Source organism: Anomaloglossus baeobatrachus, chromosome 4, assembly GCF_048569485.1.
Source record: "Anomaloglossus baeobatrachus isolate aAnoBae1 chromosome 4, aAnoBae1.hap1, whole genome shotgun sequence".
NCBI classification, from domain to species: domain Eukaryota; kingdom Metazoa; phylum Chordata; class Amphibia; order Anura; family Aromobatidae; genus Anomaloglossus; species Anomaloglossus baeobatrachus.
In genome coordinates this window covers 293,170,097-293,195,393 of record NC_134356.1, presented here as the reverse complement: position 1 = coordinate 293,195,393, position 25,297 = coordinate 293,170,097, and the positions used below count along the sequence as shown (strand labels likewise).

At 44.4% G+C, this 25,297-nt stretch overlaps 1 long non-coding RNA gene across 1 annotated transcript in view; it reads right to left on the bottom strand.

Moving 5' to 3' along the window:
* Positions 1–25,297, bottom strand: part of LOC142301477 (uncharacterized) — a 68,767-nt gene that overhangs the window by 30,263 nt on the left and 13,207 nt on the right. The window contains exon 2 of the long non-coding RNA XR_012752811.1: positions 3,505–3,626. This is a non-coding gene — a long non-coding RNA (uncharacterized LOC142301477). The remainder of the gene's footprint in view (positions 1–3,504; positions 3,627–25,297) is intronic.

Here is a 25,297-nt window from a genome sequence, read left to right as displayed (position 1 = left end):
TGCAGAGCCCAACTCGCGAAAATTGTGTCACTGTCCAAATATTTCTGGACCTAACTGTATATATACTGTACATCCTTGGTCGTAAAGGGATTACATTGTTCATATGTCACTGCTATATATCAAAGAGCAGACCAGTTGTAATTTTTTCTCATAAACCTTGTTTGCAATTGGCGTTAAATAATTTTGATTACAAATCTACAACCTAATGGAAGGCAGAGACAGTGTGTTATAGTATTCCTTGTGTACTGTATGTCCATCCAGGAAGTTGTTATAGCATTTTTCCAAGGATACCGTCATTATGTATCAGACATGAAAACTTAATTTACACTTCAATATGTGATATTTGTCAGAGCGACTGTATACCGTATATAGACATGAGACTCAGATGTAGAAAAATAACTGTCAGATCCAGATGTTCTACAATGTTTGCCTAAAGACACTGAACAGATACAAGCTAAATTAGAAACAGGTTACTTTTGAACGAGAATGCTATTACCAGCTCCTGAAAATTATAGATTGCTTTCAATGCTACCACTTCTCGGAAGTGTCTTGGCTTGAGCCATCTGCTTTTACTCAACAGCTTGTCATTGGATTTTCTTAAGCCACGCTGGTAGAACGTATTGTACACACTGATACCAAGTACAAATGGATAAACAATGTTTTACTTTGCTTTTAAATCTTTCTACCTTGGGTCTTTTTAAGTATTATACTAACCCATTAGTACATATACAACAGTGACTTAACATTTCACAGATAGACTGCTTTCTCCATTTCAACTTGCCAATATGTAACCTACCTGCCCTCTCCGTGCCTCCCAGTACTCCTAAATGATCACAGATACTTTCACTGTATACATCTACCAGACACTCAATGCTGCACTTCAACCAGTAAGGCTGTGTGCCCACAATGAGTCTTACCATTCCAGCAAAGAGGAGGTGATTTATAGAAATCTCCTGCCCACTGTGCTGTTTTTTTTTACCCAGTGAAAACAGACCTGCGGTGCGTGTTTCAATTCAGCAACAAGTCAATTGCTTTTGCAGGTACCTTGAGTTTTAACTTCAGATTTTTCCCGTAGACTTGCATAAGTCTAGGTGAGTATCAAAAATAAAGCCAATCTGTTTAAATCTAAAGGGTGCTTTACACGCTGCGACATCGCTAGCGATATATCGTCGGGGTCACATCGTTAGTGACACACATCCGGCGCCGTTAGCGACATTGCAGCGTGTGACACTAATGAGCGACGATCAATGAGCGCAAAAACGTGAAAAATCGTTGCTCATTGACACGTCGTTCATTTCCTTAATATTGTTGCTGCTGCTTGTACGATGTTGTTCGTCGTTCCTGCAGCAGCACACATCGCTATGTGTAACACTGCAGGAACGACGAACATCTCCTTACCTGCGTCCACCAGCAATGAGGAAGGAAGGAGGTGGGCGGCATGTTCCGGCCGCTCATCTCCACCCCTCCTCTGCTATTGGATGGCTGCCATGTGACGCCGCACGAACTGCCCCCTTAGAAATGAGGCATATTGTAAAGTTGAGGGTTAAACTTGAAGTTACGCAGGGGATGGATATTTCAGCAAGACAATGATCCAAAACACCGCTCCAAATCTACTCAGGCATTCATGCAGAGGAACAATTACAATGTTCTGGAATGGCCATCACAGTCCCCAGACCTGAATATCATTGAACATCTGTGGGATGATTTGAAGCGTGCTGTCCATGCTCGGCGACCATCAAACTTAACTGAACTGGAACTGTTTTGTAAACAGGAATGGTCAAATATACCTTCATCCAGGATCCTGGAACTCATTAAAAGCTACAGGAAGCGACTAGAGGCTGTTATTTTTGCAAAAGGAGGATCTACAAAATATTAATGTCACTTTTATGTGGAGATGCCCATACTTTTGCGCCGGTCAAATTTTGTTTAAATGCGGATTGCACATTTTCGGTTAGTACAATAAACCTCATTTCAATCCAGAAATATTACTCAGTCCATCAGTTATTAGATATATGAAACTGAAATAGCTGTTGCAAAAACCCAAATAGTTATAAAGAAAAAAGGTTAACATTAATAGGGGTGCCCAAACTTTTTCATATGACTGTACCAGCATAGGGCCCAGGTTGGGGGACATATACAGTTCTGGAAAAATTTAAGAGACCACTGCAAAATTTTCAGTTTTTCAGATTTTCTCTTGCTATTTTTAAGTAAAATGTAAATTGTGCTTTTATTATATAAACTACTGACCTGTCTTCGAAATTCCAAGCAATAAATTTTGTATTTATTTTCTGAAAATGAGAAATGGTTAAAATGACAAAAAAATGCATTGCTTTCAGACCTCAAATAATGCAAAGAAAACATGTTCACTATCATTTAGAAACAATAATGTTTCTGTTTTAACTCAGGAAGAAGTTCAGAAATCAATATTTTGTGGACTAAATGTGATTTTTAATTACAGCCCCCAGATCCTGGTTTAGTAACAGTACCATCAGGTATTTACCGTCCGATGTTTATTTAGATCTAGGTGCTGATCATTTAACAGAGAGGCAATACCCAGCCACTAGGTGTTTATAGTATAATTGCAGTTTCATCAGGATTGGTTCTTATGGTGTCTGTATAGGTATTTTACCAGCAGCACTAGTCCAGGTGTTTCTGTTTTAAATCGCTGCTTATAAGTGACAGTGCATTATCTGGGTATTAAATTGGTCCGTTACAGGATATCTCTGTTTTTTAAGATGTATTTTAATTGAATGTAATAAAATTTAATTCTTTTAACATGAACCACTGGTGTGTTTCCTAAATTGGGGGGACCGGTTTTCTAAGTTGTATTAATCAGTGTGTTGTAGTGGCATGAAATATATAATCAGGTGGTTGTGGATAAACACCATTAGGGTGCATGTTTAATACCAGCAACCACCCCCTCCATTAAATGGTAGGCTGTAAGTGGTTGTCTTATCAGTATTCTGCACCTGTGTTGCCCCCACCTGTATCATAGCAGCCCGGCTGCATCCTGCGAGTGCATTTGCTATTTGACCCTTGTTTGGCTGGTGGCTTTTTATGGTGAGTTTCTTTATATTTTTTTTTTGTCTGAATTTGTGTCCTTTGCAGTGAATTATGTGCAATATCCCCAACATAAAAGAACCATTTAATCATCCACAGTAATGTGGGGGGCAGGGAGTCTGTGTTCCTGCAGATCAAAGCCTACTGGTGATGCTGGGTGACAGTGTCATCACTGGGGCTTCCTTCCTCCTTCACAAGATAAGTGGGAATTGGAGGAAGAGGATGTCACATGGGAGGTGGTGGAGGTAGGACATAGGGCCAAAGCGCAGGAATATAAGTATTAAACCAGTGTGAAGAACTTCTCTGAGGAAAATAAGCGGCCCACTGCTTGTAAAGGCTCATCTGGCACTTGCCAGATGGTCAGTCCAGCAATGAACAGTTCACATGTGATGGTTACCTTCTCCTCCTCTCTGCAATGACCTCTGAAAACATCACAAAACATACCTAGAAAACGTTCTCATAGTGAAGGAGTCAGATTCCGACTATTGCTTTCTATGGTCCATGTGGCTGAAGAAGCTCAGGAAAGGTTGCCTGGTGCAGTCATGTAAAGAAAATAGAAAAAAAATCTACCAGGAGAAAATAAAAACAGATTTATTAAAAGGGACACATATCATCTTTTTCATATATAGAGGTCTGACTATTGTCAGGGTATGAAATACAGTATGTTGCATATGAGATATGATGACATTATGTGCTACTAGGCAACAGATTTCTATCTGACTTTTTCAATGGCATTGAAATGAATTTAGCTTGTGTTTTCCTTTAACATTCCTAGTGATCATAAAACATTTAACAATAATTCTAATTTACTGAATAGAAACCTGCATAATAGAACATCAATCATTATACCAACATTACTGAAAAACATCTTATTTTCTGAAATGTTAATAAAGCAAATACATTTGTCCAAAAGCAATTACTTGAAGAATATTGGCTAATTGGACATGTTCTTCCTTACAATTCAGAGTCAGGATCCTAATGAGAGGCAATGGTGTTGTAATTTATTTCATTGATAAGTAAAAAAGACAGCTGTGTATCTCATACGTGAATGAACATTTCAAAAAGATGATCCTTTCAAGAGGAAGGTTTGGAGCATAAATGTGAATTTCTAAACAGGTCATACTGGAGCATTGCCTTGAGCGAATAGGCATGGCAAGACTTGTCACAGATTTTCAGTCCAGTGTCAACACTAAAAATCTGCAACAATTTTCAAGAGCAGTGGATCTAAGGCCTTGTTCACAACACATATTGCCATATGTTTATCACGTACGCTGGTAAAGTTCCTAAAAAGGGCACAACTTGTGTTTATATTGCTGTACTGCCAGATGGACGTCATAAGTGTCTATTTGGCTTCCATCTGGCTGGTATACGTAAGTATGCTGCTAAAAGATGGTATGAATAGTCTAATTTACTATGCTATTCCATCATGAGGAGTACAAAAACAACATTTCTGTTACATGGAAGTGTAAGAGTAAGGGAAGTTATTGGGTTTTTCATGACAGATTTCTTAAACTGATTCTATAGTAGCCTAGAAGTGCTGGATATAATGTCCTTCTCACAGAGGAATGAGGAACTAAATCGCTGAGAGATACAGTAAACAGGTAATAAGCTAGGTGGCACGAGGGATACTAGAGACTGAGAGAAGTCAGGCAGGCAGGGGTCAGAACCAGACGCGAAGAGACTCAGGGAGCAGATAGGAGCGAGATCGTAAAACAAGCCGGGGTTCAGGTAACCAGGAGATTACGCACAAACACAAGGGACAGGCAAAGAGTAGTCAGGAGGGAAGCCAAAGTCAGGAGCCGGATGGGAACAGAACAGTCAGGGGGAGAAGGCAGAGACAAGTCAGAGGTCAGTCTGGGGTCGAGTACCAAGATCAATCACTGTAACCAGGAGCCGAACTCTTACCGTAACTTAACCAGAGAACACGACTGGCACCGCTTCGGGAGCGAACACTCTCAGATAAAGCAGATCAATTACCTGGAAGGGGCGCTTGTGAGTTAGACCCTCCCACCGCCAACGAACGACCAAGTGCAGGTAACGGCCCATCACAGGGCAAAGAATAACATGATGGCCAAACGCAGGAGGACACAACAGAAGGTCTGGAACAGGAGCCGCACCGCAAGTCAGGGCCGTAACACTGGAACTGTGAAGTAGTTGTCACCTATCTATATATAGAATTGCCTTATTCTGTCTGTCTTGCTCAAAAATGACGTCATTACAGTGACAACCGTCGCATTGGCGGCTCGGTTTGGCCCGGCCATGCCCCCCGTATGCATTGGCCGCTCAGCTCGGCTACGCCCCCCACACACTTTGCCCACTCGGCTCGGCCCGGCCACGCCAACCGCACACGTCTGCTCGGCCACGCCCTCCACACACTTTGCCCGCTCGGCTCGGCCACTCCCCCCGCACACTTTGCCCGCTCGGCTCGGCCCAGCCACGCCCCCCGCACACTTTGCCCGCTTGGCCACGCCCCCCGCACATTTTGCCCGCTCGGCCACGCCCCCGCACACATTGGCCACCTATACACCTCCCCCCAGGACTACTCCACCTATTAGGCACCCCCCCAGGACTACTCCTCCTATTAGACTCCTCTCCCCCCAGGACTACTCCTCCTATTAGACTCCTCTCCCCCAAGGACTACTCCTCCCATTAACTAAAGAATGTATGTCTGGAACACCAATGGTGTGAACAGGGTGCAAGACTCAAAAATATACAACTAAACAATAGGATAAAGAGTTGCACACCAGTCACAATGTATAGGGGAATAATGAAAAGCATAACTGCTATATGAATACTAGACTGAAAAATACAATGGACTATCTGAAATAAGTGAAAAACATGAAAATGGTATCTGCATAACTGCTATGAAAAATAGAAATGAGAGATATTTAGCCATTGTATTGATCAATGCAAAGGAGCCCCAAAACCAAACGCCAAGGTAATCTCTATTTTTGGGGTCCCTAACCTATGTGTAACCTCACCTGCAGTTAAAAAACTTGCTCTGTATGGGAAGCAAGGGACCAAGCTATATATGTGTGAAATAAGAGACATGGCTATGGGTGGGGCAGGGTTCTCAGACAAAAAGTGCATACTAACTAAAGAATGTATGTCTGGAACACCAATGGTGTGAACAGGGTGCAAGACTCAAAAATATACAACTAAACAATAGGATAAAGAGTTGCACACCAGTCACAATGTATAGGGGAATAATGAAAAGCATAACTGCTATATGAATACTAGACTGAAAAATACAATGGACTATCTGAAATAAGTGAAAAACATGAAAATGGTATCTGCATAACTGCTATGAAAAATAGAAATGAGAGATATTTAGCCATTGTATTGATCAATGCAAAGGAGCCCCAAAACCAAACGCCAAGGTAATCTCTATTTTTGGGGTCCCTAACCTATGTGTAACCTCACCTGCAGTTAAAAAACTTGCTCTGTATGGGAAGCAAGGGACCAAGCTATATATGTGTGAAATAAGAGACATGGCTATGGGTGGGGCAGGGTTCTCAGACAAAAAGTGCATACTAACTAAAGAATGTATGTCTGGAACACCAATGGTGTGAACAGGGTGCAAGACTCAAAAATATACAACTAAACAATAGGATAAAGAGTTGCACACCAGTCACAATGTATAGGGGAATAATGAAAAGCATAACTGCTATATGAATACTAGACTGAAAAATACAATGGACTATCTGAAATAAGTGAAAAACATGAAAATGGTATCTGCATAACTGCTATGAAAAATAGAAATGAGAGATATTTAGCCATTGTATTGATCAATGCAAAGGAGCCCCAAAACCAAACGCCAAGGTAATCTCTATTTTTGGGGTCCCTAACCTATGTGTAACCTCACCTGCAGTTAAAAAACTTGCTCTGTATGGGAAGCAAGGGACCAAGCTATATATGTGTGAAATAAGAGACATGGCTATGGGTGGGGCAGGGTTCTCAGACAAAAAGTGCATACTAACTAAAGAATGTATGTCTGGAACACCAATGGTGTGAACAGGGTGCAAGACTCAAAAATATACAACTAAACAATAGGATAAAGAGTTGCACACCAGTCACAATGTATAGGGGAATAATGAAAAGCATAACTGCTATATGAATACTAGACTGAAAAATACAATGGACTATCTGAAATAAGTGAAAAACATGAAAATGGTATCTGCATAACTGCTATGAAAAATAGAAATGAGAGATATTTAGCCATTGTATTGATCAATGCAAAGGAGCCCCAAAACCAAACGCCAAGGTAATCTCTATTTTTGGGGTCCCTAACCTATGTGTAACCTCACCTGCAGTTAAAAAACTTGCTCTGTATGGGAAGCAAGGGACCAAGCTATATATGTGTGAAATAAGAGACATGGCTATGGGTGGGGCAGGGTTCTCAGACAAAAAGTGCATACTAACTAAAGAATGTATGTCTGGAACACCAATGGTGTGAACAGGGTGCAAGACTTTCAGTCTAGTATTCATATAGCAGTTATGCTTTTCATTATTCCCCTATACATTGTGACTGGTGTGCAACTCTTTATCCTATTGTTTAGTTGTATATTTTTGAGTCTTGCACCCTGTTCACACCATTGGTGTTCCAGACATACATTCTTTAGTTAGTATGCACTTTTTGTCTGAGAACCCTGCCCCACCCATAGCCATGTCTCTTATTTCACACATATATAGCTTGGTCCCTTGCTTCCCATACAGAGCAAGTTTTTTAACTGCAGGTGAGGTTACACATAGGTTAGGGACCCCAAAAATAGAGATTACCTTGGCGTTTGGTTTTGGGGCTCCTTTGCATTGATCAATACAATGGCTAAATATCTCTCATTTCTATTTTTCATAGCAGTTATGCAGATACCATTTTCATGTTTTTCACTTATTTCAGATAGTCCATTGTATTTTTCAGTCTAGTATTCATATAGCAGTTATGCTTTTCATTATTCCCCTATACATTGTGACTGGTGTGCAACTCTTTATCCTATTGTTTAGTTGTATATTTTTGAGTCTTGCACCCTGTTCACACCATTGGTGTTCCAGACATACATTCTTTAGTTAGTATGCACTTTTTGTCTGAGAACCCTGCCCCACCCATAGCCATGTCTCTTATTTCACACATATATAGCTTGGTCCCTTGCTTCCCATACAGAGCAAGTTTTTTAACTGCAGGTGAGGTTACACATAGGTTAGGGACCCCAAAAATAGAGATTACCTTGGCGTTTGGTTTTGGGGCTCCTTTGCATTGATCAATACAATGGCTAAATATCTCTCATTTCTATTTTTCATAGCAGTTATGCAGATACCATTTTCATGTTTTTCACTTATTTCAGATAGTCCATTGTATTTTTCAGTCTAGTATTCATATAGCAGTTATGCTTTTCATTATTCCCCTATACATTGTGACTGGTGTGCAACTCTTTATCCTATTGTTTACTCCTCCCATTAGACTCTTCTCCCCCAGGACTACTCCTCCTATTATACTCCTCTCCCCCCAGGACTACTCCTCCTATTAGAATCCTTTCCCCCAGGACTACTCCACCTATTATACTCCTCTCCCCAGGACTACTCCTCCTATTATACTCCTCACCTCCAGGACTACTACTCCTATTATACTCCTCCCCCCCAGGACTACTCCTATTATCCTCCTCTCCCCCCAGGACTACTCCTCCTATTATACTCCTCTTTCCCCAGGACTACTCCTACTATTATACTCCTCTCTCCCCAGGACTACTCCTTCAACACACACACACTGCACAAAACATACCTCCCCTCAAAACACACATACGCACCCACACACACTGCGCAACACACACAGCACCACACACACATAACGCTGCAGACACACAGCGCTCCACAAACAATGCAACACACACAATGCAACATACAAACAACACCGCTCTCACACACCCCCACACCCAGGCAACACCCGGAACATTTACAGCACCCTACACAAACACTTGGCAACTACATATAACAACTTCTCTTTCTCAAATATATATATACAGTTAGGTCCAGAAATATTTGGACAGTGACACAAGTTTTGTTATTTTAGCTGTTTACAAAAACATGTTCAGAAATACAATTATATATATAATATGGGCTGAAAGTGCACACTCCCAGCTGCAATATGAGAGTTTTCACATCCAAATCGGAGAAAGGGTTTAGGAATCATAGCTCTGTAATGCATAGCCTCCTCTTTTTCAAGGGACCAAAAGTAATTGGACAAGGGACTCTAAGGGCTGCAATTAACTCTGAAGGCATCTCCCTCGTTAACCTGTAATCAATGAAGTAGTTAAAAGGTCTGGGGTTGATTACAGGTGTGTGGTTTTGCATTTGGAAGCTGTTGCTGTGACCAGACAACATGCAGTCTAAGGAACTCTCAATTGAGGTGAAGCAGAACATCCTGAGGCTGAAAAAAAAGAAAAAATCCATCAGAGAGATAGCAGACATGCTTGGAGTAGCAAAATCAACAGTCGGGTACATTCTGAGAAAAAAGGAATTGACTGGTGAGCTTGGGAACTCAAAAAGGCCTGGGCGTCCACGGATGACAACAGTGGTGGATGATCGCCGCATACTTTCTTTGAAGAAGAACCCGTTCACAACATCAACTGAAGTCCAGAACACTCTCAGTGAAGTAGGTGTATCTGTCTCTAAGTCAACAGTAAAGAGAAGACTCCATGAAAGTAAATACAAAGGGTTCACATCTAGATGCAAACCATTCATCAATTACAAAAATAGACAGGCCAGAGTTAAATTTGCTGAAAAACACCTCATGAAGCTAGCTCAGTTCTGGAAAAGTATTCTATGGACAGATGAGACCAAGATCAACCTGTACCAGAATGATGGGAAGAAAAAAGTTTGGCGAAGAAAGGGAACGGCACATGATCTAAGGCACACCACATCCTCTGTAAAACATGGTGCAGGCAACATGACGGCATGGGCATGCATGGCTTTCAATGGCACTGGGTCACTTGTGTTTATTGATGACATAACAGCAGACAAGAGTAGCCGGATGAATTCTGAAGTGTACCTGGATATACTTTCAGCCCAGATTCAGCCAAATGCCGCAAAGTTGATCGGACGGCGCTTCATAGTACAGATGGACAATGACCCCAAGCATACAGCCAAAGCTACCCAGGAGTTCATGAGTGCAAAAAAGTGCAACATTCTGCAATGGCCAAGTCAATCTCCAGATCTTAACCCAATTGAGCATGCATTTCACTTGCTCAAATCCAGACTTAAGATGGAAAGACCCACAAACAAGCAAGACCTGAAGGCTGCGGCTGTAAAGGCCTGCAAAGCATTAAGAAGGAGGAAACCCAGCGTTTGGTGATGTCCATGGGTTCCAGACTTAAGGCAGTGATTGCCTCCAAAGGATTCGCAACAAAATATTGAAAATAAAATTTTTTTTTTGGGTTTGGTTTATTTGTCCAATTACTTTTGACCTCCTAAAATGTGGAGTGTTTGTAAAGAAATGTGTACAATTCCTACAATTTCTTTCAGATATTTTTGTTCAAACCTTCAAATTAAACGTTACAATCTGCACTTGAATTCTGTTGTAGAGGTTTCATTTCAAATCCAATGTGGTGGCATGCAGAGCCCAACTCGCGAAAATTCTAGAATACCCGATGTGTTAGAATCGGGGCACCTTCTAGTATGTTATAACAACATTTGTTAAAAGATTCCTCATGAAAAAGCTCCTAACATATCTGTTACAAAAAATCAATGTTAATCCATGGTGGACAGATGCTATTGTCTTGGCCTACGTTTAATACAAACATCCGGAGCGTTTTCCTGTATATATATATATATATGCAGAAAATTAGAGTAGATTTCAATGCCTTTTTTTTTTTTTCTGTGTGTTATATTCCATTATATTGTGCAAAGAATAACATTTGAAAAAAGGGGGGAACCCAGTTAAGTAACATTCTAGACAGCGTTCATTAAAAATTCTTATTATATTGCTGCTGTATAGAGTATAGATTTTTGTTATTTACATCATACGTGTCAAACTCTGGCTGGCACTGGTTCCCACATCCCTCATGCCAGCATCGCACTTTCAACTCTCCCATCATTCTCCCCCTGCGTCTGACAGCTCAGTGCAGCATGCGTGATGATGTCACTATTTTATACCTGCTGTGCTAAGCAGTGAAGAGCTTCAGAGTGCTATGTGAGGCCATTATTTTGTATGGAAGACTATGTGGCGCCTATTACACAGTATGGTGGACCAGGTGGAGTCATTATTCAGTATGGAGGACTATGTGGGGCCATTATTCTGTATGGAGAGCTATATGGGGTCATTATTCTGTATTGAGGGCTATATGTGGTCATTATTCTGTATGGGGGACTATGTGGAGCCATTATTCTGTATTCAGGACTATGTGGGGTCCTTTATACTATATGTAGGACTATGTGGAGCCATTTATTTTTATGGAGGACTATGTGGGGTCATTATTATGTATAGATGGCTATATGGTGCCACTAATCTGGGGCCATTATTCTGTATACAGGACTATGTGGGGTCCATTATTCTGTATGGAGGTCTATGTGAGGCTATTATTCTGTATGGAAGAGTATGTGGGACCAATTATACTGTATGGAGGACTATATGGGGGCCATTATTCTGTATAGAGGATTATATGGGGCCATTATTCTGTATGGAGGACTATTTGGTGCCTATTATACAGTATGGAGGCCTATGTGGGGCACAGTTTACTGTATGCAGGGCTATGTGGGGCACTTTAAACTGTGTGGAGGACTCTGTGGGGATAACAGTTCAGGCATCATACTGTGTTGTGGTCACCATACTTTGCCAGGGGAGTGGAGGGGGTGGGAGTACAGTAGAGTCATCATACTCTTCTATAAAGTGTAAAGCCTGCTTTACACGTTGCAATTTCGCATACGATTTCGTATGTGATTTGCAACGCACCCATCGTATGTGATGTGAGGCACGTTCAATTTGTTGAACATGCCGCACATACGAGTAACCCCCGTCACACATACTTACCTTCCACACGACCTCGATGTGGGCGGCGAACCTCCACTTCCTGGAGTGGGAGGGACGTTTGGCGTCACAGCGACGTCACGCGGCAGCCGGCCAATAGAGGGGCGGAGCTGAGCGGGACGTAAACATCCCGCCCACCTCCTTCCTTCCGCATAGCTGGCCGGGAGCCGCAGGAGGCAGGTGAGATCTGTTCATCGTACCCGGGGTGTCACACGCTGCAATGTGTGCTGCCCCGGGTACGATGAACAATCTGATGTGCAATTCTAGAGACAGGTACGATTGTGTTTGCGATGAACGTTTTACCGTTCAATCGCAATCGCACATACCTGTCACACACTGCAATGTACTTACAATTCCGGATGTGCGTCACTTACGACGTGACCCCGCCGACACATTGTAAGATATATTGCAGCGTGTAAAGCGGGCTTTAGGGTCCATTCAGATGTCAGTGATTTTCTCTTACCTTAAAAACAGACCGATTTACTTCCATGTTTGATATCGGATTTTGATCCAATTTAGATCCGCTGCTGTGAGGCTTTTAACATCCGATTTTCATCCGTATTTCATGTGTGTGTAAAAAACTGAAGGTGGGGAATTAATTGAGAATACTATAAAACGAAACTGAAAGAAGTTTTCAAACCATTCAATCTTTATTTTCACTTGTGTACCTGCACATAATTAGTGGATTTTGTCCTTTTGTTGAAGGAATGTTTTCTAATACAAATATCCCTACTTTATCTGCGGATGAGGTTTTTTTGGCGAGGCTTATGTCTTCTTGTTTTGGATGGTGTCAGCACATGCTTGAATATAGGATATGTAGAAAGACAAGGCTATGGGTTCATCCAATAGTCTTACCGTGATATTGCTATGGCCATTTTCATGCTTTGTATACTCATCTTTGTCAGCACTCTGAAAAGTTTTACGCATTTTGGCAACTATCAATACCCAATTTTGATCAACTTCTGTCAGAGTTGTGGCTAAAAATTCAAAACCAGGATATATGCATGCATCAAAGTTTTTCTCGTGTGGAAAGACGGCTTCTATTTCTGAAGTGAGTTTATTTTATATGTTGACTCATACATCCTTTGCAAGCTTACTTGGGTTTCATTTGTAATAGGCGCTACAGCTCTCTTTCAGTTTGTGACTTTTATGGGTACCCGTTGGATACTCGTTGCCAAGCCTTATCTTCGTTTCCTGCAGTTCAAGCAGCAATTTCAGCTCTGAGCCCGGGTCTTCGCCTGTTGCCTCCTCCTTGGTTTGACGATGATCCCCAATTATGCAGCGGCTACATAGATCAGTGCTCCCTGCACTTCGAAATTTTGCCCCATCTGTTCATTTTGTACTGGGCCAAAGTAGCCTTCATGATGTTGCACCTGACTGGCAAAGCCCTTTCTTGGATCAACCCGCTGTGTGAGAGGAATAATCCAATCATCCTCAACCTGCTGACCTTCCTGGAGACGATCCATAATGTGTTTGACAAGCCGGGTGGAGTCTCCTCGGTGGCATCCTTGCTCCTTAGACTCTGCCAAGGGAGTTTCATCGTAGGCCAGTATGCTGTCCATTTCTGTACCCTGTCCTCTGAACTAGGCTGGAATAATGAAGCACAGGTGCTATATTCTGGGAAGGATTGTCTGGAAGGATAAAGGACGAGCTCATTGGTTGAGATGTGCCATCTTCTCTGGACGACCTAATATCACTCGCTATCCACATTGACTTTCAGTTCTAAGAACGATCTAGTGAGGCCAACCGGGAGAAGAGGTCATTGCGCCTGGATCCTTCATTCCAGAGGCTCATCATGCCGTGTCCGCGACACCTTCTGAGACTATAGATCGAATGTATCTGGCAAAGTCCTGCTGTGAGGTCCGTCACACCGGAGAGGGGAACTTCTACTGTGGAGATCTAATGCACCTGATCCTTTTCTGTCCTAGGAAGGCGGGAAATTGCCTAGCCTAGGGTTGGTAGGAGAGGCTACCCTAGGTGAGAGCAAGTCTTCTCCACCCCTACATATGACCGTGTCCATAACCAGTGGTGACACCCAATTCAACGAAACGACCCTTCTGGACTTGGGTTACCCCGGGAATTTCATACAGTAGGCCATATTGGATCGGTATCAGGTTCCCGTCCATCAGCTTCACACTCCCATTGCCGTGTCATCTGTGGAGGTTATCCAGTTAATCACCGAGCAAGTTGACATTCGGGTGAGAATGCTGCATACAGAAAGAATCGCCTTCCACCTATTACCGGTAATGTTGCATCCACTGTTACTAGGCCTGCCATGGCTTCGGAAGCATGAACCAGTTTTGGACTGGAGATGTGATCAGATGTGGCCACTTCTGACACAAAAGTCGTCTCATTTCCGTGCAACCTGCTTGCCGCCTGTGAGGCCCTCTAATCTTCCGGGTCTGCCGCCCACCTACTGGGCCTATGAGGACGTCTTCAACAAGAAGGAGGCCAAGACTCTGTCACCACATAGGCGGTATGACTGCCCTATTGACCTTTCTCTTGGTTAAACTCCTCCCCATGGTCCATTTTTCCCTATGTCTCAGGCTGAGACCCAAGCCATGTCCGAGTGCATTAAAGAGAACCTGGAAGAGAATTCATCCAAAATCCTCCTCACTGGCCAAATCTGAATTCTTCTTTGTGAAGAAAAAGGATGGTTATCTTCGGCCATGTATCAACTATACATGTGTCAATCAAATCATGGTAAGAAATAAATACCCACTGCCGATTATACCGGAATTATTCCCAACTTGTTCCATGTGTCCCTCCTCAAATGCATCATCATCTTGAGCCGCTACTTCAGGGATCCAAGTACCTCTACTTTCCTGGTCAGTGATAAGGACTTATTTAAGGTAAAATCCATCCTCGCTGAAAAGGGTTTGAGGTAAAACCTTCTGCTTAGTGGACTGGAAGGAGTTAGGTCCTGAGTAGAGGTCATGGGAGCCCAGGGAGAAAATTAATGTCCCTCTCCTCCTTAAGATATTCCTGGAGAAGGGGGGGCATAAGGGGTACTGTAATGACCCTTACTGGCATCCCCACACAGTCCTGCTCCCATTCCCCAATGGGGATGCCAACACATTCACCCTCCCGGCCGCTCAGCTGTGGCTATAACATCCTCGGTCCCTGCTGCCGCCTCCTGGGGTCTACGCACGATGCACTGGCCATCTGGGAGTGCTTTTAGAGCGCATGTGCACACCTTGTCTTAAAGGGCTAGTGCACCCTAACTCGGAAGAGCCTCTCAGCCTATGCCTGAGAGGCATCAGGTATTTAAGGCACCCTCCCTTTATGGGAGGTGCCTGGGCATTGTGGTTTATACCTTTTCTAGTTCTCAGGTCTCTAAGTGCTGCTGCTATTTAATGCTGTGTTCCACATTGCTAATACCGTTCTGTGTTCCAGTACCTGATGTATCTGCTGCTGCATGGTACCCTGTCGTACCCTGTTGGCCAAGTCTGCTATACCGGCCACTGCAGCATCATACACTGTCGGCCAAGTATGCTATACTGGCCGCTGCTGCATCATACCCTATTGGACAAGATTGCTATACCAGCTTCTGCTGCATCTTAGCCAGTTGGTCAAGCCTGCTGTACTGGACGCTGCTGCATTGTTTCATATCAGGTGAGCCTGCCGAATCAGCCATCCCAGCTGCACCTTGTATATCAGTGATAGTCTGTGTCCATATCCTGGGGCCAGCCGTCGCAGCATGATTCTTCCTCAGTGGCACCTGGTTACCACCTGCAGTGCAACACCATCACCTTTAGAGCTTCTGGTAAAAACCTGGTGAGAAACCAGGGGATTAACGACCTTGGTCGCAGAGGTCGCAACTGCGACCGGGTCTGGGGTTGCAGGGGGCCCGCCGGCCCCAACCCCTGATTCCGATGGATGTGTGTCCACAGGCACGCATCCAGTTGAAATACATCGCAGCACAGAGACCTGTCAGGTCCTGGCACTGCAATGTGCCATCCACCGATTAAGACCATGAATATTCATTGCTCCCCACGCACACAATCCTGGGCATGGGGAGCAGAGAATATTCTGACAGGTACCAGTGCTGTACGTGGCCGCGCATGACACTGACGTTATGCGCTGTGCAGATTACATGCTGGTCAGTTGCCAGCATGCCAGAGTCGCAGGATGATGTGGTAGCGCAGGGTATGTAAGTACAATCATTTATTTTTTTTTACTGTGTGCGACATGGTGGGGGTCTGTATACCAGTATGGAGGGCTATATACCAGGATAGGGGGCTATATAGCATGATGGGGGCTATATCCCAAGATAAGGGATTTATATTCAAGGATGGGACGTTATATACCAGGATGAGGTGATTATATACCAGGGTGAGGTGGCTATATACCAGAATGAGGTGGCTATATACCAAGATGAGGTGGCTAAATACCCTCCACCAAACCTCTAACGTGCAAGTGCAATATCATTCATGCAACACATTCATTAATCGTCATGGTTTACCCGTTAGTTTAAACATGTGTATGCATTATAATAATCTGCCAAAATAAAAACCAGATCCTGGCATATGGTTTGGTAAAGAAAAGGATAATTGGCCCATTAAGGAGATACTTAGCAAGAGATGGTAGCTCTGCAGGATTACATGGAGCCCAATTGCCAGGTCAACAAGATCCCCTAGTAATTTTGAACATCCAACACGTTTCCCCCCTAGTTAGAAGTTCATCAGGGGTGAGAGTACTGACAAAGTCCAAAGAAAGGGGCCACCTTTTGAGGCCCTCATTCACTTGTATACCATTCCCGGGATGTCAATGCTGGTGATACATGTGGGGCATAAGGAGATGTTATCTCCCAGTTATGCTTGCAATGAGGTGATTATATACCAGGATGAGGGAGCAATATTCAAGGATGGGACGCTAAATACCAAGATGAGGTGGCTATATACCAGGATGAGGTGGATTATATACCAGGATGAGGTAGCTATATATCAGGATGAGGTGACTACCAGGATTTCGGTAGCTATATAACAGGATGAGATGGCCATATAGCAGGATAAGGTGGCTATATACCAGGATGAGGTGACTATATACCAGGATGAGGGGCTATAGTCAAGAAGGGGGCGGTGCTATGAGGGGCTGCTGATAAGTCTTTGGCTTTACCCAGAAAGAAAAGAGATAGGATGATGAAACTTTACATTTATTCCACATACTCTCCACTGATGTCAACACACGTCTTACATCGGTATTCCAAATTCTGTAAGCCTAGCAAAAGAAGGTTTTCGGTTGTGCCTCAAACCAGGCATCCGTAGCAGTCATGGCATGAGAAATGGTGTGAAATTTGGTACCCTTGAGGTGTTTCTTCAGGTTTGGAAACAGATGATAGTTTGAGGGAGCTAGATCTGGTGAATAAGGTGGGTGGTCAACCAGCTGGAAGCCTAGCTCTACCAATTTTGTCGTGGTTGCTTGTGCAGTGTGAGCGGAGGCGTTGTCTTGCAGGAACAAGATTCCATTGGACACCTTTTGGCCTTCACAGCTGCCTTCAATTGTTCCATAAGTTCAATGTATTACATTACATTGATGGTGGAACCCTTTTGAAGGTAGTCCACTAGCAGCATGCCCTCCTTATCCCATAACAGAGCCGTCATCACCTTAGTGGCTGATTTTTGCACCCTGAACTTCTTTGGATGAGGAGAACCACTGTTCCTCCACTCTTTTGACTGCTCCTTGTTTTCAGGGTCATACAAATAAATCCAAGTTTCATCCATAGTGACCAGTCTGATCCAGGAAGTTCTTATCAGTCCGGAAACGCTGACAAATGGACCGGGAAGTTTTCACTCAAGTGGTTTTCTGATCTGTTATCAAACATTTGGGGACTCACTTTGCAGATAGCTTCCTCATGTCCAAATGTTTATGGATCATCACACAAACATGCTCACTGGAAATCCCCAAGATGTCTGCTATTGCTTTAGCTGAACTTCATGATTCTTCAGTATGAGGTTGTGCACAGCATCGACGATCTCCGGAACAACAACCACTCTTGGTCGTCCAGGACGTTTCTCATCATTGGTGCTGAAGTGGTCCGTTTTAAAGTTGACAACCCAGTTCTTAACTGTAGAATATGAAGGGTATTGATCCCCCAATGTCTGCGACATATCACCATGAAAATCTTTTGAGGTCTTTTCTTGCAGAAACAAGAATTTTATCATGCCTCTGCTCTCAGTTGCTGTAAATATCGCATTATACTCCGCCATTTTGTTTCCCGCGTGCGTAGAACACTGTTGCCATAAGCAACAAATATAAAATTTTGAAAACATATATAAGACACATAAGGCTTTCATGTGAGGTAACATTCGTTACCATAGAAACAAAAAAAGATCACAAAGTCAAAGACTTAGCAGTCCTTCGTATATACCGGGACGGGGGGGGGGGGCTTTATACCAGGATGGGGGTTATATATCAAGATGGGGACATGCTTGGGACATATACCAGGATGAGGCTATATACCAGAATGGGGCCATGATGGGAAAATATATACCAGGATAAGGCCAGGATGGGGCCATACAGTTAGGTCCAGAAATATTTGGACAGTGACACAAGTTTTGTTATTTTAGCTGTTTACAAAAACATGTTCAGAAATACAATTATATATATAATATGGGCTGAAAGTGCACACTCCCAGCTGCAATATGAGAGTTTTCACATCCAAATCGGAGAAAGGGTTTAGGAATCATAGCTCTGTAATGCATAGCCTCCTCTTTTTCAAGGGACCAAAAGTAATTGGACAAGGGACTCTAAGGGCTGCAATTAACTCTGAAGGCGTCTCCCTCGTTAACCTGTAATCAATCAAGTAGTTAAAAGGTCTGGGGTTGATTACAGGTGTGTGGTTTTGCATTTGGAAGCTGTTGCTGTGAACAGACAACATGCGGTCTAAGGAACTCTCAATTGAGGTGAAGCAGAACATCCTGAGGCTGAAAAAAAAGAAAAAATCCATCAGAGAGATAGCAGACATGCTTGGAGTAGCAAAATCAACAGATGGATACATTCTGAGAAAAAAGGAATTGACTGGTGAGCTTGGGAACTCAAAAAGGCCTTCGGCGTCCACGGATGACAACAGTGATGGATGATCGCCACATACTTTCTTTGGTGAAGAAGAACCCGTTCACAACATCAACTGAAGTCCAGAACACTCTCAGTGAAGTAGGTGTATCTGTCTCTAAGTCAACAGTAAAGAGAAGACTCCATGAAAGTAAATACAAAGGGTTCACATCTAGATGCAAACCATTCATCAATTCCAAAAATAGACAGGCCAGAGTTAAATTTGCTGAAAAACACCTCATGAAGCCAGCTCAGTTCTGGAAAAGTATTCTATGGACAGATGAGACCAAGATCAACCTGTACCAGAATGATGGGAAGAAAAACGTTTGGAGAAGAAAGGGAACGGCATATGATCCAAGGCACACCACATCCTCTGTAAAACATGGTGGAGGCAACGTGATGGCATGGGCATGCATGGCTTTCAATGGCACTGGGTCACTTGTGTTTATTGATGACATAACAGCAGACAAGAGTAGCCGGATGAATTCTGAAGTGTACCGGGATATACTTTCAGCCCAGATTCAGCCAAATGCCGCAAAGTTGATCGGACGGCGCTTCATAGTACAGATGGACAATGACCCCAAGCATACAGCCAAAGCTACCCAGGAGTTCATGAGTGCAAAAAAGTGGAACATTCTGCAATGGCCAAGTCAATCACCAGATCTTAACCCAATTGAGCATGCATTTCACTTGCTCAAATCCAGACTTAAGATGGAAAGACCCACAAACAAGCAAGACCTGAAGGCTGCGGCTGTAAAGGCCTGGCAAAGCATTAAGAAGGAGGAAACCCAGCGTTTGGTGATGTCCATGGGTTCCAGACTTAAGGCAGTGATTGCCTCCAAAGGATTCGCACCAAAAATATTGAAAATAAAAAAAAATTTTTGGGTTTGATTTATTTGTCCAATTACTTTTGACCTCCTAAAATGTGGAGTGTTTGTAAAGAAATGTGTACAATTCCTACAATTTCTATCAGATATTTTTGTTCAAACCTTGAAATTAAACGTTACAATCTGCACTTGAATTCTGTTGTAGAGGTTTCATTTCAAATCCAATGTGGTGGCATGCAGAGCCCAACTCGCGAAAATTGTGTCACTGTCCAAATATTTCTGGACCTAACTGTATATACCAGGATGGGGCCATATATACCAGGATATAGCCATGATGGGGTCATACACCAGGATCCGGCATCAGGATCTGATGTGGATATATTTACCAGGATGGGGACATATTTACCAGGAAGTGGCCCAGGATGGGGGACATTAGTACAGGATGGGGACTTTACTACACAACAAAGGGGGGCCACTTGTATGTATTTATAGGATTTAGAATTCTACAATGGCCCATACATCTTACGAACATATGAGGGGGGGGGGGGGCCCATGCTCAAACTCTATCAGATTCTAGTTACGCCACTGTGAGAAACCATACTCAAGCTCCTCTACGTTTTTTGTGTGCTGTGGCCTAGTGGTTCCACTCCCCGCTCGCACCCTTGAGCATTACAGTCAATAAGGCTCATTTGAGAATTTTTTGCACAGGTTCACTTTATAGTCTACTAAGGATATAATTCTAATGAACATACAATGATAGGAAGCACACATTGTATGTATCAGACATCTCATCTATTAGAATATGTATTTTCATGTGAACTTGATATCTACTGTTTATGTCTACCACTGATCCTTTACATAAACAGCTGGATCTATCCTAAAGGAAGTTGGCTATACATGTTTTTTTCTTCCTGATAATATACTTATTTGTGCTATCTGGTCTGTCCTTTTTGTATATATTTTCTCTGACACTTTAAGTAATCGTTGCTGACCATTTGGTTAGCTTAGTGTAGTGTACAGCAACAGCGGGACAGCGGTGCAAAAGAGGGACAGTCGTCTTTAAGTGGGGGCGCCATATCACACTCATTAGGGTGTCAACCTCTACAGTCAGGAAGGAAATGATTTAAGGTCAAAGTGCTCCTCCCATTTATTCCTTCTGTGTCCAAATAATTTTTAGAACTGAGTAATTTTTTGCATTTATTGTGTTTTTTGTTTGTATACCTATTCTTAATATAAATCTAAATAAAGATATGTTTTGGGCGGTTGTGTGTTAAGTATATATATTAAAGGGCCCCTAACTTTAAAACTACTATAGCGGTTTTGTTAAGAACCGGCGCAGTCATAGCCGCAAGCAGCCTGCTGCGGTTCCTGTTGCGCCCAGGCGCTGGCTGCCGTTCTTGGCCGTGGCTCATGTCGTCCAGCTGGCTGCTCCTACCACCACGTCTAAGGCCCGCAACACACATCCATGCCTCCGGTACGTGTTTGGTACATTTTTGCACGTACCGGAGACCCATGTTATTCTATGGGTGATGGCACACACGCGTAAAATCACACGGAACGTGTGTCCGTGTGATTAGTACGTGTGTGCGTTTTCCCGCACGGACAACATGTCCGTTATTGGCGTTCAGCACGCAGGCATGGACCCGCTAAAGTCAATAGGTCCGTGCCTGCACGGTCGGCACAGGGAGCATGTCCGTGTTCAGTACGTTTCGTCCGTGTGCGTTTTTAAACGAGCGATCTATTTTTTTTTTTTTTGTTATTAAAGTCAGTCTGCTTACCTTTTTTTTCTGCTGTTCTCAGTCATACTTACATTGGCGTTCGGTCTTTTTCTTCCCTCGGCTCATACTTACCAATCCCCGATCACCAGCGCGGCGAGGAACAGCTGTGCCGAAAATACGCGGCTTCAATTCATTTGAAAATGCCAGCCGCTCATTAATCAATCTCGTATTTCCTGCTTCCCCCGCCCACAGGCGCCTATGATTGGTTGCAGTCAAACACGCCCCCACGCTGAGTGACAGCTATCTCACTGCACCCAATCACAGCAGCCAGTGGGCGGGTCTATACTGTGCAGTGAAATAAATAATTAATTAAAAAAAACGGCGTGTGGTCCCCCCCAATTTTGATACCAGCCAAGATAAAGCCATACGGCTGAAGGCTGGTATTCTCAGGATGGGGAGCCCCACGTTATGGGGAGCCCCCCAGCCTAACAATATCAGTCAGCAGCCACCCAGAATTGCCGCATATAATAGATGCGACAGTTCTGGGACTCTACCCGGCTCTTCCCGATTTGCCCTGGTGCATTGGCAATCGGGGTAATAAGGAGTTAATGGCAGCAACCCATAGCTGCCAATAAGTCCAAGATTAATCATTGCAGGTGTCTATGAGACACCCCAATGATTAACCTGCAAGTTAAAGTAAATAAACACACACAGTGAAAAAATCCTTTATTTGAAATAAAAAACAATAACAAATTCCCTCGTTCACCAATTTATTATGCCCCAAATACCCATCCATGTCCGGCGTAATCCACGGAGGTCCAGCGTCGCTTACAGCTCTGCTACATGAAGGTGACAGGAGCTGCAGAAGAACACCGCCGCTCCTGTCACCTCCACGCAGCAACTGAGGTGAGTAGCGCGATCAGCTGAGCTGTCACTCAGGTTACTCGCGGGCACCGCTGGATCCTCCAACTGTGACAGCAGGTCGCCCGAGTGACAGCGATGAAGTCACAGGTGAGTTGCGGTCTCGGATCCAGCTAGCCGCGGGTAACCTGAGTTACGGCAGCGCTAATCGCGCTGCTCACTTCAGTCACTCAGGGGATTAGCGGTGAGTCCTTCACGGGTGACCGCTAATCAGTACGCGACACATAGACAAAGCCGCGGTATGAGGATGAAGTCGGGTGAAGTTCACCCGAGTTCATTCTCATCGTGCAACTCTGTCTGCTGTCAGCCGACATGTATCAAACGACATTTTACCACACATACGGACATTTCACACAGACATTTCACGTACACATACACCGACATTCCACACGCACACACGGATAGCATACGTACCAGAGAAACGCCCCAAAAAACGGAAACGGACCCGAAAAACGGACCGTGTCACACGTACGTTTTTTATGCGGAAGTGTGTTTTTGGCCTAAGTGTGGAGAGGCGGCTGGTGCACATGCATGCGCCGATTCACCTCAGCCAGAGCTTAAGTCCGGTGTTTTGCCTAGTGAGCATGCTCAGCCTGATTGTGTTATTTCTGAGACTAAGTCCTCAGTTCAGGCTACTGAGCATGCTCCCACAATTAATCCTAAGCCTATTTGCACAGGTACTTGGACTTCGTGCTGTGTCTAAGTTCTGGGATGTGCCTTCTGAGCATGCTCAGGCAGATAGTCTGATTTATGAGTCTGTTGTGCAGGCTACTGAGCATGCTCAGGCACTTAGTGCATCAGAGGCTAGGTCCAGTAAGGACCTCACTGAGCAGGTCCGTGAAGTGGCAGGCCCTGATAGGGCAGAGGTTCTCAGGTGTCCTGATGACGTGGCCACTCCGGACTGGCTCGCAGAGGCCCATCCCTATGATCTGGCACCTCACCATTGGTCGTCAGACGATGACTGGTGAAGTGTTTGGGGCGCGGCTGCCATGAGGTCATCAATGACGTGGCGGTTCCGGATAGGCCGCTGGTGACGTCGCTGATGACATGGCACTCTGCTATTGGACCTTGGTGGTTCCACTCTGGGTTTGGGGCGGACTCAGGTTATAAAAGGGGCTGGAGACATCATGGAGGTGCGCAGTCTTCACTTAGAGTTCATGGTGGCATAAGCTTTGTTGGAAGCGGTAGGTAGGGCTAGGCGAACGGTGCCTGTCACGCCAAGATTCGTGGCTCGGCACATCAGGGTCAGGCGCCGTGCTTCCTTGCTGCCGTTCCAGTTGTGCTATAGCAGTCCAGTGGCGTTAACTGGGCTGAGGCTGCTGCGTTACTTGTCCGGTTGTGTCCTCTACGCACACGGACAGCATACCTGCTGCGTCACCTGTCCGAGAGTGCCCTCTACACGCACTGACAGCGTACCTGCTGCGCCCCCTGTCCGGTTGTGCCCTCTACGCGCACGGACAGCATATCCCAAAACCCCTGTGTAGTTAACAGGGTGTTCCTGGATTGGGTGTGTGAACCCTATTTCCCTCCTCGGCTTCCCAGTCAAATGCTACTGGTGTGACTACCTGGTCTAACGTGTCCTTCACACACGTGGCCAGTCGAGTGGTGACCTGAAACGCTAACCGGAGGACCACTCGGCTTGTCGCGTCTTACACACGTGGCCGACAGGGCGCTGTAGCGGCGGTCTTCTCGGTCAACGCTACCTGGTCACCATCCGGCCTGACGTGTTCCTTGCACAAGTGGTCGGAGTAGCGCTCGTTCCACCGAAACGCTAACTGGGTTGTCGTCCGGTCTGACGTGTCCCTACACATGTGACCCGTTCCCAGGTCTCCTGGGTTATCTCTGAGTCATCAGCTCTATAGTCTCCGCCTAACCCATAGGGTGCCAGCAGCTCCATTGCCATCTGGAGCACGGTGGGCCCCGACTGGCGATTGGGATATATACCCCCTGGTCCTAATCTGCCGGTCCCCCCATAACAGGTTTTGATAACCTCCTATATGCTCAGTGAGAAATATATATTATTTCACACATCTCACCTGTGCTTCAGGTCACCAACTGAGGTGTGTGTGATACAGCTCTTGTCAAATGAAAGATGGGTTTTGGAAGCTGTATGTCTTCAGTTTGCAGTCCATACTGATACATGACTGAGATGGGATGCACTTTGAATTATATCATTGGCACCATTTTAACTCAGTCTCCAAGAATACTGTGATGACTCAGCGTCAATAAGGAAATTCTGTCCCCTTTGTGCAGGAGTGAACTATTCTTAATTATGCGAGATGTACTATTCCTTTGTAAGGGTACCATTTCACTAAACGACGTACCAGCGATTCCGACCACGATATGACCTGGTCAGGTTTGCTGGTGCGTCGTTACATGGTCGCTGGTGAGCTGTCAATCAGGCAGATCTCACCAGCGACCAGTGACCAGCCACCAGCCAGCAGCGACTCGTGGAAACGATGCTGCGCTTGGTAACCAAGGTAAATATCGGGTAACTAAGCAAAATGCTTCGCTTGGTTACCCGATATTTACCCTGGTTACCAGCGCACACCGCTTAGCGCTGGATCCCTGCACTCGTAGCCAGGGTACACATCGGGTTACTAAGCAAAACGCTTCGCTTAGTTAACCGATGTGTACTCTGGCTACGTGTGCAGGGAGCCAGCACTGGCAGCCTGAGAGCGGCGTACGATAGTAACCAAGGTAAA